Raw genomic sequence first — 15,252 nt, 5'->3', positions numbered from 1 at the left:
TCATTCTACGAAGCCAGCATAACCCTGATATCAAAACGAGGTAAAGACACCACAAAAAAGTACTTTCTTATCCTTCACCAACGTTACCACTTATATATTGTCTATTTAGTGTTTTTCCATCCCCAGCCCGCTCCTCCCTCGTAATCTTCAAAGATTGTTTCTTTTTGTGTGTAAACCTTTTCGTGAGATTTTATGGTAGTGGTCTCCTACCATATTTGTCCTTTTGTGATTGACCAAAGTGGGAAAGCAAGAGCCAGGCATTAAATTATTTAGCAGATTCCAAGAATCGCCAGAATCAGAAGGATGTGGTTAAAATGTATTCTTTTCAAAGGTATCAGTTAAACAAAATGTTCTAGGTAAGGAAATGGAGATCTTGGTTCTATTCACTGTAACTCCTTAATTATTACCAACGTGGCCCAAAAAATGAATTCAATCTAAATAAATATAGGTTTCTCTTCTTCAGAGTTGCAATCCCTATTCCTACTCTTTTACTAGATGGTTTCACTGGAGAATTCTACCAAACATTCAAAGAAGAGCTTATACCAGTTCTACTCGAACTATTTCAGAACATAGAAAAGGAAGCAACACTTCCGAATTCATTATATGAAGCCAGCATAACCTTGATACCAAAATCAGCCAAAGATGCCACAAAAAAATTATGGACCAATATCTCTCACGAATATAGATGCAAAAATTCTCAACAAAATTCTAGCCAATAGAGTTCAGCATCATATAATGATATGCAAGTTATGCAAGGATGGTTCAACATTAGAAAATCAATCAACATAATACACCAAATAAATAAAAGGAAAGAAAAGAATCACATTATTACCTCAATTGATCCAGAAAAGGCATTTGACAAAGTCCACACCCATTCCTGATAAAAACTCTCAACAACATAATAAAGGGCATCTATACAAAACCAACAGCCAACATCATTCTTATAAAAAATTTTTTTTATTGTACTTTAGATGAAGGTTTACAGGACAAATAGTTTCTCATTAAACAGTCAGTACACATATTGTTTTATGACATTGGTTAACAACCCACGACATGTCAGCACTCTCTGTTCTTGACCTTGGAGGACATATTTTTTGGTGAAAATATACATAGCCAAAGTTACACCATTTCAAAAGTTTCTACATGTACAATTCAGTGACATCGATTACATTCTTCCAATTGTGCTGCTATTCTCACTATCCTTTTCCAAATTATTCCATCACCATTATCTTCAACTCACTGCCCCCTAAGCTTCCCTTCAACCCTTTTGAGTTGATGTTGTCAATTTGATCTCACATAGATAATTCCTTTTTTTGTACCTTAGATGAAGGTTTGCAGAACAAATAGTTTCTCATTAAACTGTTAGTACATATATTGCCCTATGACAATGGTTAACAACCCCACGACATGTCAACATTGTCCCTTCTCAACCTTGGGTTCCCTATCACCAGCTTTCCTGTCCCTTCTTGGCTTCTAGTCCTTGTCCCTGGACTGCTGTGCCTCATTAGTCCTGTTTTGTTTTATGAGGCTGTCCAATCCCCGGCTGAACGGTGAACTTTGGGAGAAACTTCCCCAGTGAGCTAAAAGTGTCAGGGGCCATACTCTCGGGGTTTCTCCAGTCTGTCAGGCCAGTAAATCTGGTCTTTTTTTTGTGAGTTAGAGTTTTGTTCTACATCCTTTTCCAGCTCTGTCCAGGACCCTCTATTGTGACCTGGTCAGAGCAGTCAGTGGTGGCCAACATCTTTCTTAATGGAGAGAGGCTGAAAACATTTCCATTGAGAACAGGAACAAGACAAGGATGTACTTTATCACCACTCCTATTTAACATTGTGCTGGAAGTCCTAGCTAGAGCAATAAGGCAAGAAAAAGAAATAAGGTCATCCAAATTGGTAATGAGGAAGTTAAACTGTCCCTGTTCGCAGATGATATGATACTATACATAGAGTTTATTGCTGTCATTTTGTAGTGCATTTTTGTGGTGCTGACGTTTTCTTTGTTCCTCTTACTCTCCTGTGCTGACTTTCTTTTGTTTGTTGATTTTTTTTATTTCTGTACGTTTTGTTTTTATGAGACTTTATGTTTTTCTTCTATATTTTGATGAGTAGATTTGTTAACTTTCTTTGTGGTTACCTTGAAATTTACCCTTATCTTCCTAGGTTTAAACCAGTCTATTATTACTTGTTATAGCCTTGCCTTCCTCTCCATTAGAAGGTTGTATACCTACACCATTTATTCCCTCTTTTATTGTTCTGATGTTGTTGTCATTTACAGATTACCCTCTCTGGTTCCCTGTTGTAATTCTTTTGGTTTTGGATAGTCCTTGATAGTTCATTTCCTAGGTTGGTATCTAGCAGGTACGATCCTGCATCTTAGATTCAGCCTGTGGTCTGATGTTATTTGTTCTCAGATTGAAGGACTCCCTTTAATAAGTCTTTTAAGTTTGGATTGGTTTTTACATAGCCCCTTAATTTCTGTTTATCTGGAAATGACCTAATTTTATCATCATATTTGAACGAGAGTTTTGCAGGATATATTACTCTTGGCTGGCAATTTTTTTCTTTCAAGGTTTTATATATGTCATCCTATTGCCTTCTTGCCTGCATGGTTTCTGCCGAATAATGTGAGCTTAGTCTTATTGTTTCTCTCCTCTGTATGTGATTTTTGTTTTGCTCGAGCTGCTCTTAGGATTCTTTATTTGTCTTTGGTTTTAGCAAGTGTGATTATGGTATGTTCTGGTGATTTTCTTTTGGTGTCTATCCTATATGGGGTTCATTGAGCTTCTTGGAAGGTTACCTTTACATTGTTCATGATATTAGGGAAGTTTTCTGTTAGCAGTTCTTCAATGATCCCCTCTGTGTTTTCTGTTTTCTCCCCCTGTTCTGGAACTCCGATCATGCACAAATTTTTGCTTTTGATTGTATCCCACATGATTCTCAGCGTTTCTTCATTCTTTTTTTCTGATTTTTCCTTAGAGTTGCAGCGAAGTGTTTGTCTTCAATTTTGCTGATCCTGTCTTCCATTGTTTCAAACCTGCTCCTTAGCCCTTCTTTGACACTGTCCATTTCTTAAATCTTGTTGTTGATCTTTTCGATTTCTAATTGGTGTTTTTGTATGATTTCTAGTTGTGAATTTATTTTAAAATTTTGTTCCTGTATTATTTTCCTGAATTCTTCCTTTTTTTGTCTGTATTTTCCATGAAATTGTCTGCCTTTTCCATGAATTTGTCTATTTTTTCCTTTTTTGTCTGCTTTTTGCTTCAACTCTTGGATAGCTCTGAATATTAGAGACTTGAATTCCCTATCAGGTAGTTCTAGTGCCTTTTCTTCTACTGGAAAGTCATCTGGTATTTTATTTTGGGTACCTACTGGAAGCATCCTATCCTTTATATATGTTTTGATATTGTCTGCTGTCTTCAGAATTTTCAGTAATTATTTTGCTTGTTTATTGATTTTAGATTTGTTTGTTTTGTTCTACTTTTTTGTTTTATTTGGTTATATCTGAGAAGGCTGGCTGTGAGTTTTTTGTTATTTGCTTGTCTGTGGGTGTGATAATTTTCACCTCCTTGTCCAATGGGCAGGGTCAATCACTCAGATATGGTGCAGCAGGGCAAGTCCAGCTGAAGGGGAGTTACTGTGATGGGTTGTTTGTGGCACATACTAGGGCCATTAGGGCAGGCTGGGAGTCAGTGCAAGGCAAGTTCCAGTAGGCCGTGCCTGTGGCACTCAAGGGTGTGATGTTCAGTGCACGGTACAGGTAGTCAGGAAGGAAGGGCGAGATTGTGATGTGTGGAGCTAGATGGGTTTGGGAAAGAGGAGAGAGAAACAGGAGTCAAAAACAAACAAACAAACAAAAAAGTGCTAAGGGAGTTTACCACTGGAGTGGAAGTTGAGAGACTGAGAAATTGAGAAAATCAAGAAAAAGAAAAAAGGTAAAAGAAAAAATAAATAAAGATCACGAAAAGAAAGAAAATAAAAGCTCTCAGGGATCCCACCTGTGCAGCTGCGAAGACTGGGGAAGTGGCTCCCAGGCCTCGAAGTACAGCCTAGCTAGAATGGGTAGAGGTGTCACACAGCACCAGGTATTCAGGAGAAAGGAAGAGAAGGTAAGTATAGAGAGATGAGAAACTGAGAAATGAAGAAAGACAAAAAAGGAAAAAGAGAGAAAAGAAAACAAAAGAAAACGCAAAAAAAAAAAAGGAAAAATAAATGTCCCCAGGGATCCATTGCATGCCTGCACAGACTGAGGAAGTAGCTCCCAGGCCACACAGTAGAGCCCAGCTAGAAGCGGCTCCCAAGCTGAGAAAATAAAAAGACAACAAACAAACAAATCAAAACAAAACAAATCAACACAAAACAAAAAAGCCCTGGGGATCCCACCAGCATGGGGGCGTGGGCCGGGAAGCAGTTCCCCAGTCGAGCAGTGTTTCACAGCCTTTTAGGAAGAAGGAAATATGGCACACAGAGCCAGGTATTTGAGAGAAAGGAGGGTGAGGTGGTGAGAGGTATGGAAGAAACCAAAAGAAGTGGAAAAAAGCAACACCAGCAACCAACAAATGGCACTCAGGGAGCATGCCAGTGTGGGTGGGTGGAATCCAATTGGCACAGGGCTGAAGCTGGTGCCTCCCAGCCAAGAGACTGTGGCTGCAGGAAGCAGAGGAACCCAAGAGGTGGTGAAGAAGGGTTGGGGGTGGAAAAGCATGTATCGCTGTTTATCGGCTGTTCTATCTCCTGCTGGGAGGTCTGTGAAGCTGTTTTCCCGTACTCCCCATTCGCCGATCTCCGACAGGAGTCCAAGATGGTGAATTAGTGCTGCATTAGCTGATAGGTGACCTCTGCACGTGTCTTTCTCAAGGCTTGAATTTTTTCTTCAGTTCTTTCAGCTTGAGAAATGTCGAGCGTGTTCTTCCATTTTGGTTTTCTGTCTCTAGGTCTTTGCACATGACATTATAATACTTTGTCTTCTCGAGCTGCTCTTTGAAATCTTCTGTTCAGTTTTTTTACTTGATCATTTCTTCCTTTTGCTTTAGCTACTCGACGTTCAAGACTAAGTTTCAGAGTCTCTTCTGACACTCATTTTGGTCTTTTTTTTCTTTCCTGTCTTTTTAATGACCTCTTGCTTTCTTCATATATGATGTCCTTGATGTCATTCCACAACTCATCTGGTCTTAAGTCATTAGTGTTCAATGCATCAAATCTATTCTTGAGATGGTCTCTAAATTCAGGTGGGATATACTCATGGTTGTACTTTGGCTCTCGTGGACTTGTTATAATTTTCTTCAGTTTCAACTGGAACTTGCATATGACCAATTGATGGTCTGTTCCTCAGTCAGCCCCAGGCCTTGTTTTGACTGATGATATCGAGCTTTTCCATCTTCTCTTTCCACAGATGTAGTCAATTTGATTCCTGTGTATTCCATCTGGTGAGGTCCATGTGTATAGTTGTTGTTTATGTTGGTGAAAAACGGTATTTTCAATGAAGTCACTGGTCTTGCAAAATTCAATCATGCGATCACCAGCATTGTTTCTATCACCAAGGCCATATTTTCCAACTAATGATCCTTCTTCTTTGTTTCTAACTTTTGCATTCCAATCACCAGTAATTATCAATGCATCCTGATTGCATGTTTGACTAGTTTCAGACTGCAGAAGCTGGTAAAAACTTCAATTTCTTCATCTTTGGCCTTAGTGGTTGGTGTGTATATTTGAATGATAGTGTATTAACTGGTCTTTGTAGGCATAGGGATATTATCCTATCACTGACAGCGTTGTACTTGAAATGTTGTTTTTTACGATGAATGCAATGCCATTCCTTTTCAAGTTGTCATTCCTGGCTTAGTAGGTTATATAGTTGTCTGATTCAAAATAGCCAGTACCAGTCCATTTCACTAATGCCTAGGATATCAATGTTTATGTGTTCCATTTCATTTTTGACAATTTCCAATTTTCCTAGATTCATACTTCGTACATTCCACATTCCGATTATTAATGGATATTTACAGCTGTTTCTTTTCATTTTGAGTCATGCCACATCAGCAAATGAAGGTCCTGAAAGCTTGACTCCATCCACATCATTAAGGTCAACTCTACTTTGAGGAAGCAGCTCTTCCCCAGTCGTGCTTTGAGTGCCTTCCAACCTGGGGTGCCCATCTTCCAGCTCTATATCAGACAATGTTCCATTGCTATTCATAAGGTTTTCACTGGCTAATTCTTTTCAGAGGTAGACTTCTAGATCCTTCTTCCTAGTTTGTCTTAGTCTGGAAGCTCAGCTGAAACCTATCTGCCATGGGTGTCCCTGCTGGTATCTGAATACCAGTGGCATAGCTTCCAGCATCACAGCAACATGCAAGCCTCGCCAGTACGACAAACTAACAGACACGTGGGGGAATAAAGATTATTGCAGAAATAAATGAAATAGAGAACAGAAAAACAATTTAAAGAATCAACAAGAACAAAAGTTGGTTCTTTGAAAAGATCAACAAAATCGAGAAACCAGTGGCCAAACTGACAAAAGAAAAGCAGGAGAAGAAGCAAATAACCCAAATAAGAAATGAGATGAGTAACATTACAACAAAACCAACTGAAATAAAAAGGATCATAACAGAATACTGTGAAAAATTGTACCCCAACAAATTTGAGAACCTAGAGGAAATGGACAGGCAATGTTGTGCATTTATTGCAATGGATTATGTTGATTGATTTTCTAATCTTGAACTACCCTTACCTACCTGGTATGAATCCCACTTGGTCATGGTCTTTTTTTTTTTTTTTTTTTTTGATATAATGCTGAATTCTATCGGTTAGAATTTTGCTGAGAATTTTTGCATCTATGTTCATGAGATATCTTGGCCTGTAATTTTCTTTTTTTGTGGTGTCTTTGCCTGGCTTTGGTATCAGGGTTATGCTGGCTTCATAGAATGAATTCAGGAATATTCCTTCCTTTTCTGTTCTCTGAAATATTTTGAGTAGTACTGGTGTGAGCTCTTTTCTGAATGTTTGGTAGAATTATCCAGTGAAGCTCTCCAGGCCAGGGCTATGGGGGGGATTTTTTATTACATTACCTCTCTGATCTTTTCTTTTGTTATGGGTCTGTTCAGTTTTTCTACCTCAGTTTATGTTAGTTGAGGTAGGTAGTCTGTTTCTAGAAATTCGTCCATTTCTCTAGGTTTTCGAATTTGTTGGAGTACAATTTTTCATAATATTCTATTATGATCTTTTTTATTTCAGTTAGTTTTGTTGTGATGTCACCCATCTCATTTCTTATTTGGGTTGTTTCTTCTCCTGCTTTTCTTTTGCCAATTTGGCCCAAGGTTTGTCGATTTTATTGATCTTTTCAAAGAACCAACTTCTGGTCTTGTTGATTCTTGCTTTTGTTTTTCTGTACTGTGTTTCATTTATTTCTGCTTTAAACTTTATTATTTCCTTTCTTCTGGTTACTGTTGGCTTCTTTTGCTGCTCTCTTTCTATTTGTTAAAGTTATAGGGTTAATGTTTTGATTTTCGCCCTTTCTTCTTTTTTGATGTGTGTGTTTACTGCTGTAAATTGACCTCTGAGTACTGCTTTTGCTTTTTCCCAAAGTTTTTGGTATGCTGTGTTTTCATTCTCATTTGATTGTACGAATTTTTTTATTTCGTCTTTGATTTCTTCTATTACTCAGTGGTTTTTAAGCAAGGTTTTATTCAGTTTTCACGTATTTGATTTTTTTCCTTGTTCTTCCAGTTATTCATTTTTACTTTCATAGTGTTGTGATCAGAGAAAATGCTTTGTATTATTTTAATTTTTTTATTTTATTGAGGCTTGTTTTGTGGCCTAAAATGTGGTCTATTCTGGAGAATGATCCATGTGCATTGGAAAAAGATTGTGTACTTTGGTGCTGTTGGGTGGAGTGTTCTGTATACGTCTATGAGCACCAGTCAGTTGATGTGGCCTTTAGATCTTCTGTATCTTTGTTGAGTTTCTATCTGGTTGTTCTGTCCTTCACTGAAAGTGGTGTGTTGAAGTCTCCTACTATTATTGTGAAACTGTCTGTTTCTCTTTTCAGTGTCGTTAGAGTTTGTTTTATGTATTTTTGAGCCCTGTCATTGGTTGTGTATATATTTATTGTGGTTATGTCTTCTTGTGGGATTGACCTTTAATCTTTATAGCATGTCCTTCCTTATCTTTTATGGTGGATTGTACCTTAAAGTCTATTTTAGTAGAGGTTAATATTGCCACTGCTGCTCTTTTTTGGTTATTGTTTGGTTGATATCATTTTTTTTCCATCCTCTGAGTTTTAGTTTATGTCTTTGTGTCTAAGGTGTGTCTCTTGTAGACAACATATTGATGGGTCGTGTTTTTTAACCTATTCTTCTGCTCACTGTTTCTTCACTGGTGCATTTAAACCATTTACATTCAGTGTGGTTATCGATAGGTATGAGTTTACTGCTGTCCTTTTTTTCTGCCTTTTTTTTGTGTTGTCGATGGTTTCTTTGTTTCGTTTAATTTTCTGTACTGAGTTATTTTTGTTTGTGGATTTTCTTTTCATTTATTTCATTGTTGTTGATTTTGTGTTTACTAAATCTTTATGTTTTTCTTCCTTTTTATTTTGTTGAGTAGGTTGTAACCTTCTTTTTGGTTACCTTCAAATTTACCTTTATCTTCCTTAATTTTAAGCAGTCTTTTAACTCTTGATATAGTCTTGACTTCCTCTCCATATGTAAGTTCTATAACTACACCATTTATTCCACCTTTTTGTTTTGACGTTGTCATCATTTAGAGATTGACACCTCTGGTTCTCTGTTTTCTATCTCTTAGCTTTGTTTTATATTTGAGATTTTTTTAATCTGGGTTAGTATCTGGCTGATGCTGTCTTGTGTTCCAATCTCAGATTGTTCTCTGATGTTGTTGGTTCTCTGTCCAAAGGACTCCCTTTACTATTTCTTGTAATGTTGGTCTGCTTTTGACAAATTCCCTTAATTTCTGTTTATCTGGAAATGTCCTAATTTCACCATCATATTTGAACGAGACTTTTGCAGGATATATTATTTTTGGGTGACAATTTTTTTTCTTTCAGTGTTTTATATATGCCATCCCATTGCCTTCTTGCCTGCATGGTTTCTGCGGATTAATCAGAGTTTATTCGTATTGGTTCCCCTTTGTAGGTGACTTTGTTTTTCCTGAGCTGCTCTTAGGATTCTTTCTTTGTCTTTAGTTTTGGCAAATTTGATTATGATTTGTCTTGTTGATTTTCTTTTGTGGTCTATGCTGTATGGGGTTCATTGAGCTTCTTGAATGGATATCTTCTCACCTTTCATTAGGGAATTTTTCTGCCAGCAGATCTTCAACAATTCTGTGGGGTTTTTTTTTGTTTTGTTTTGTTTTGTTTCATTTTTATTTTTAACCTCCTCCTGTTCTGGAATTCCAATCATACGTTAAATTTTTCCTCTTGTTAGTGTCCCACATAATTCTTAGGCTTTTCTTCTTTTTTCTGATTTTTCCTCTAAAAATTGGTGTGAAGGGATTTGTCCTCTATTTCACAGATTCTGTCTTCCATTGGTTGAATTCTGCTCCTATGTCCTTCTATTGAGTTGTCTATTTCTGATATTTTATTGTTAATCTTTTGGATTTCTAGTTGTTGTTTTTGTATGGTTTCTAATTGTCTGTTTATTTTGTCATTTTGTTTTCCTGACTTCTTCTATTGCTTTGTGTTTTCCTTCATTTTTGTCTGTGTTTTCCTTGGTTTTGTCTGTATTTTCCTTGGTCTCCTTCTTGATCTATTGGAGAGCCCTATATATTAGCCTCTTAAATTCCTTATCAGGTAGTTCCATTACCTGTTCTTCCTCTGGAAGGTTTTCTGGTTCTTTATTTTGGTTGCTTGCTAGAGCCATCTTATCCTGCTTCTTTATATGATTTGATATTGTCTGTTGTCTCCAGGGCATTAAGGTGTTATTTTATTCATTTATTATATGTTTGTTTGCTGTGCTCTGATTTTTTATTTTAGTTTGTTTTGATATATCTGAATAGGCGGGTTGTGCATGCTACTCTGGTCACTAGTCTAGCTGCACTGGAGATCTCACCACCTGTCTCTGGGTGGGTGGGGCAGTAGCTGGGGGTGTGAGTGCAGGTCTCTTTTGCTGTGTTGAGGGGCAGCTGAGGATGCAGTTGGCGTTGTCTGTCTGGTCAGTCACCTGGGCCTGGTCACAGGGAGCATTCTCACTGGTTGCTGAATTGGTTGTTGTGTGTGTCCACTACCGGTTGCTGGGTAGCTGGAGTGTGGGTGCCTGGGTCATTGGTCACCAAGTGGGTGGTATGGAAACTCTCATCGATAGTCCCAGGAAGGCAGGGCTGCATGGGAGTGGTCAGAGCAGGCACAAGCCTCTGTTTACAGGGGTGTGTGGGGGCAAGGCAGGGGGATGCTGCCAGTCCACAGGTGCTCACTAGGAGAGTGTGCCCCTGTCCACTAGAGCACTATGTGGGGGAGAGTGTGCTGCTGGTCCTTGGGCCCCTGACACAGGTGGCTGGAGGGAGTAGGAGCCACTGGTCTGCAGGTCCCAGGCATGTGTGATTGGATGTTGGAACAGGCAGTTCTGGTTTGTGGGCTCCCAGCACCAGTGGCTGGGAAGAGCATCAGGTGCTGCCAGTCCATGGGACCCAGTATGGGCAACTGGGTGTAGCAGTGGGTATTACAGGTCCTTGGGCCTGTGGCACAGTTGGCTGGGTGGAAGAGTGTGTGCTACCGGTCCGTGGGCCCCTGATGCTGGCAACCAGGCAGAGAAGCAGACACCACTGTTCCATGGGCCCTGGGTTGGGTATCTGGGCTTAGGAGCAGGCATTGCCAGTCTGCAGGCCACCGGTGTGGGTGAGTGGGTGGAAGATGGTGCACAGCTAGACCACGGGCTTCCAGGGCAGGTGGCTGGATGGAGAAGAGGGCACCACCAGATTGTGGACCCCTGGCATGGTTGGGTGGGCAGAAGAGGGGATGCTGCTGGTCCACGGGCCCCCGGTGCAGGTGGCTAGGTAAAGAAGTGGGGGCTTGGTGTCCTGGACCATCTGTCACATAAGCACTTTTACAACGACTATCAGAAGGGCTTGGGACAAATTCTTAAGCAACAAGAAATGTTAGAAAGTAATAGATTTTGGTCCATAAATATTTCAGGTTCATCTTTCTTTGATTTGTCAGGTAAACTGTAAATTGCATGGACAGTAGTCCTCAATTCTTCATAAATATGAAAGGCTTCCAAGAAGAGATGATCTTCAGAGACTTACAAGCTTCCCCACAACGCTGTCAGTAACAGGCCATGGGGGAGTTTCTTTCTAAGAGTACAGGAATTTTAAAGCACAGCTGATTGTGAGCTGAACTGAGAATAAAAATTTTTTCTCTAAAAATAAAGAAGTGGGTGCTGCCCTTTCACTGGCCCCTGACACCAGTGGCTGAGCAGAGAGGTGGGTGCTACCAGTCTGTAGGTCCCCAGCATAAGTAGCTGAGTGAAGAGGTGTGCACCGTCAGTCCCTGGGACCCTGGCTCAGGAGGTGGTATGGTGATGCGGGCCGCAAGATTGTGATTGTGTATGGGGGATAGATGAAGCTGTGGGGGTACCACAGGCCTGCAGGCCTCTGGCATGGGGGCTGGAGAGGCACAGTGGGTGAGATGAATGCATTTAACTTTCATAGGGTGGGAAGCATTCTGCCTGGCTCTGGATGTGGGTGCAGAGTCATTCTTGCTTGGCTGTACCAGGTGATGGGGGCTTTGGCTGAGAACACTGCTTGCTTTGTCTCAGTATGACTTTGCTGTGCAGGTTTGGCTGGTAGGGCATGGTGATCCATAATTCTCCATGTCTGCTGTTTCTGTACAGTCTCTCCTTCCATTTGTCACTCGGTCCAATTCTTTAGCCTTGCCTTTGTTGCTCAGTGTTCCAAAGTTGTCATCTATATCTGATTCACTTGTTTTTTCAGGTCTTTGTAGTAAGAGGGGTATTATGACGCGTCTGATTACACTGCCATCTTGGACTGCTTCTGCTTTAAAAAGCCTTTTTCTATGGTGAGGTAGCCTCTGCCTCACTCAGACTCATTTGGTGAGAAATTATCCAAATATAGAAAGAGGGATCAGAAGCTTCATCTCCATGGCAGCCTTTGTTGTTGTTAGGTGCCATCGAGTTGGTTCTGACTCATTGCGACCCTATGTACAATGGAATGAAACACTGCCCAGTCCTGCGCCATCCTCACAATCGTTGTTATGCTTGAGCCCATTTTTGCAGCCACTGTGTGAATCCATCTGGTTAAGGGTCTTCCTCTTTTTCACTGACCCTCTACTTTACCAAGCATGATGTCCTTCTCCTGGGACTGATGCTTTCTGATAACATGTCCAAAGTATGTGAGACGTAGTCTCGCCATCCTTGATTCTAAGGAGCACTCTAGTTGTACTTCTTCCAAGACAGATTTGTTTGTTCTTTTGGCAGTCCATGGTATATTCAACATTCTTCACCAACACTACAATTCAAAGGTGTCAATTCTTCTTAGGTCTTCCTTATTCATTGTCCAGTTTTTGCATGCGTATGATCACGTGTCCAAAGTATGTGAGATGAAGATTCACCATCCTTGCTTCTAAGGAACATTCTGACTGTACTTATTTCAAGACGGATTTGTTTGCTCTTCTGGCAGTCCATGGTGTATTCAACATTCTTTGCCAACACCATAATTCAAATGCATCGATTCTTCTTCAGTCTTCCTTATTCATTGTCCAGCTTTCGCATACATGTGAGGTGACTGAAAACAGCTTGGCTTGGGTTAGGCATACCTTAGTCCTCAAAGTGACATCTTTACTTCTTAGAACTTTAAAGTGGTCTTTTGCAGCAGATTTGCCCAATGCAATGCATCTTTTGATTTCCTGACTGCTGCTTCTGTGGGTGTTGATTTATCAGTACCAGTTGCTGTTGAGTTGATTCCAACTCATGGCAACCCTGTATATTGCAGAGTAGAACTGTGCTCCATAGGGTTTCCTAGGCTATAATCTTTATGGAAGTAGATCTGCAGGACTTTCTTCCATGAAGCCTCTGGGTAGGTTCAAGCCCCAACCTTTCAGTTAGTAGCTGGGTACTTTACCATTTGCCACCACTGAGGGACTCCTTATAAAAGAATTAAAAAAAAAAAAAAACAACCCAAACCTGTTGCTATAAAATCAATTCTGACTCATAGCGACCCTATAGGACAGAGTAGAACTGTCCCATAAGGTTTCCAAGGCTGTAAATCTTTACAGAAGCAGGCAGCCACATCTTTCTCCCATGGAGCAGCTGGTGGGTTTGAACTGCTGACCTTTCAGCTAGTAGCCAAGTGCTTAACCACTGCACAACCAGGACTCTTTTATAAAGGACTAGACAATGTAAATCATTATAAAATCACTTGTATCAAGTCATTCTCCTCCTTGAACACCTATAATGACCCTTCAGATCTAGTTCAAACCTTTAGCTGAGCTTTCCAGCCTTGCTGATTACATTAATGCAAACCTAGGTAGACCCTCACTGGAGCTTGGAAATTAGAGAACAGTTGAAACAAAAAAGTCAAATAGAGATGTAAGCTTCCTTATGAAATTAACCAGGAGCCACACATTATGAATGTAGAATAAGTTATTTGCAGCAAATTGTGCAGCCCAAAGGGCAATTTGCATGAGATTAAGGTGTGTCCCTAGCTTTCATCAAGAAGCAAACAACCTCAAATGAGCTAAAGGCTTAGAAGTCAGAGCATGTTATAAAAGTTAGTTGCTATAAGTTCAAACAACTAATGGAAGCACCAACATGGAGAAAAACAAGCGCTGTGACTTTAGCACTACCCTGGGGGAAAGTGCCCTGTCAGGCTAATGTGAGTACTTGATGAATCTCTCTCTACAGTGATAAGGATGACTCACCAGCCTGCCATAGCTTGATGACATTATTCCCCAATTCAATTTATTGTAATCATCATCAACAACAGCCAGGTATCCAGCGCCTCTTGTGTGCTCATTACTACAAATATGAAGATAAATAAGGCCCTCCAGGAGCTTATAATCAACTTGAAGAGAGAAGATATACATGAAAGCTAAAGAACAATAAAAGATAACACACAAAGACCAAAGAGGAGTACAGACAAGTGCTGAAGAAGGTCACAGGAGGGACAGTGTTCTGAGGGGTGGGACGGTAATAGCAGGCTTTCCTGAGGAAATGAACATTAGAAGAATAAAAGCAGGTGGTAGTTTGGGAATGCCATTCCAGGTAAGCTAAGAACATGTGCCAAGGTACTCTTTAGGTTGACTTTGTGTGTGTTGGGAAGGCAAGGGAGATCAGCAAGGAAGAGAGTCTGCCTGTAACAAAAACATACAAAAGTTGTAAATTGCATGGCTAGATAAACCAAGGGCCGTGAAAAGCTTTGATACCAGGGCAAGGATTTGAAGAGGTTAGCTACCAGGTTAGTTGACCTCCTCAAAGCTAACCTCTCCATTTGTGCTCTTGACTCTGTATTCTAACTGCTTGGAGATCTTACTTTCTACTTTACCTTCCTTCCCTTTCTCCAGGATCTTCAGTGACTCCTCTTCACATCTTTAAACTCATAGATTGCTCTTCTTATCTGCTTTCATTGCCCCCTGTCACTTTGTTTTGTGTTGTTTTTGTATTTATCTTTCCATACAGGTCTTTCTTACTAAATTTTGAGTTCTGCACCCCACATTTCTCCTGCTCCATCAGGGACTCTCTGTTGTGTTCCCTGTCATTGGTGGTAGCCGGGCATCATCTAGTTCTTCTGGTCTCAGGCTAATGCAGTCTCTGGTTTATGTGGTCCTTTCTGTCTCTTAGGCTACTACTTACCATGTGTCTTTGGTGTTCTTCATTCTCCTTTACTCCAGGTGGGCTGGGACAAATTGATGTATCTTAGATGGATGCTCGCTAGCTTTTAAGACCCCAGACGCCACTCACCAAAGTAGAATGCAGAACATTTTCCTAATAAACTATGTTATGCCAATTGACCTCGGTATCCCCTGAAAGCATGGTCCCCAGATCCCCACCCCTGCTACTCTGTCCCTCAAAATGTTTGGTTGTATTCAAGAAAATTTTAGCTTTGGTTTAGTCCAGTTGTGCTGACTTCCCCTGTAGCATGTGTTGTCCTTCCCTTCACCTAAGATAATTCTTGTCTACTATCTAGTTACTGAATAACCCTGTCCCTCCCTCCCCACCCTCGTAACCATCAAAGAATGTTTTCTTCTGTGTTTAAACCTTTTCTTGAGTTCTTATAATAGTGGTCTTATACAATATTTGTC

The sequence above is a fragment of the Trichechus manatus genome, unplaced genomic scaffold (assembly GCF_000243295.1).
Source record: "Trichechus manatus latirostris isolate Lorelei unplaced genomic scaffold, TriManLat1.0 scaffold00079, whole genome shotgun sequence".
In the NCBI taxonomy this organism is placed as follows: Eukaryota; Metazoa; Chordata; class Mammalia; order Sirenia; family Trichechidae; genus Trichechus; species Trichechus manatus.
The sequence above is the reverse complement of the archived record's forward strand: the minus strand, read 5'-3'. Positions refer to the sequence as shown.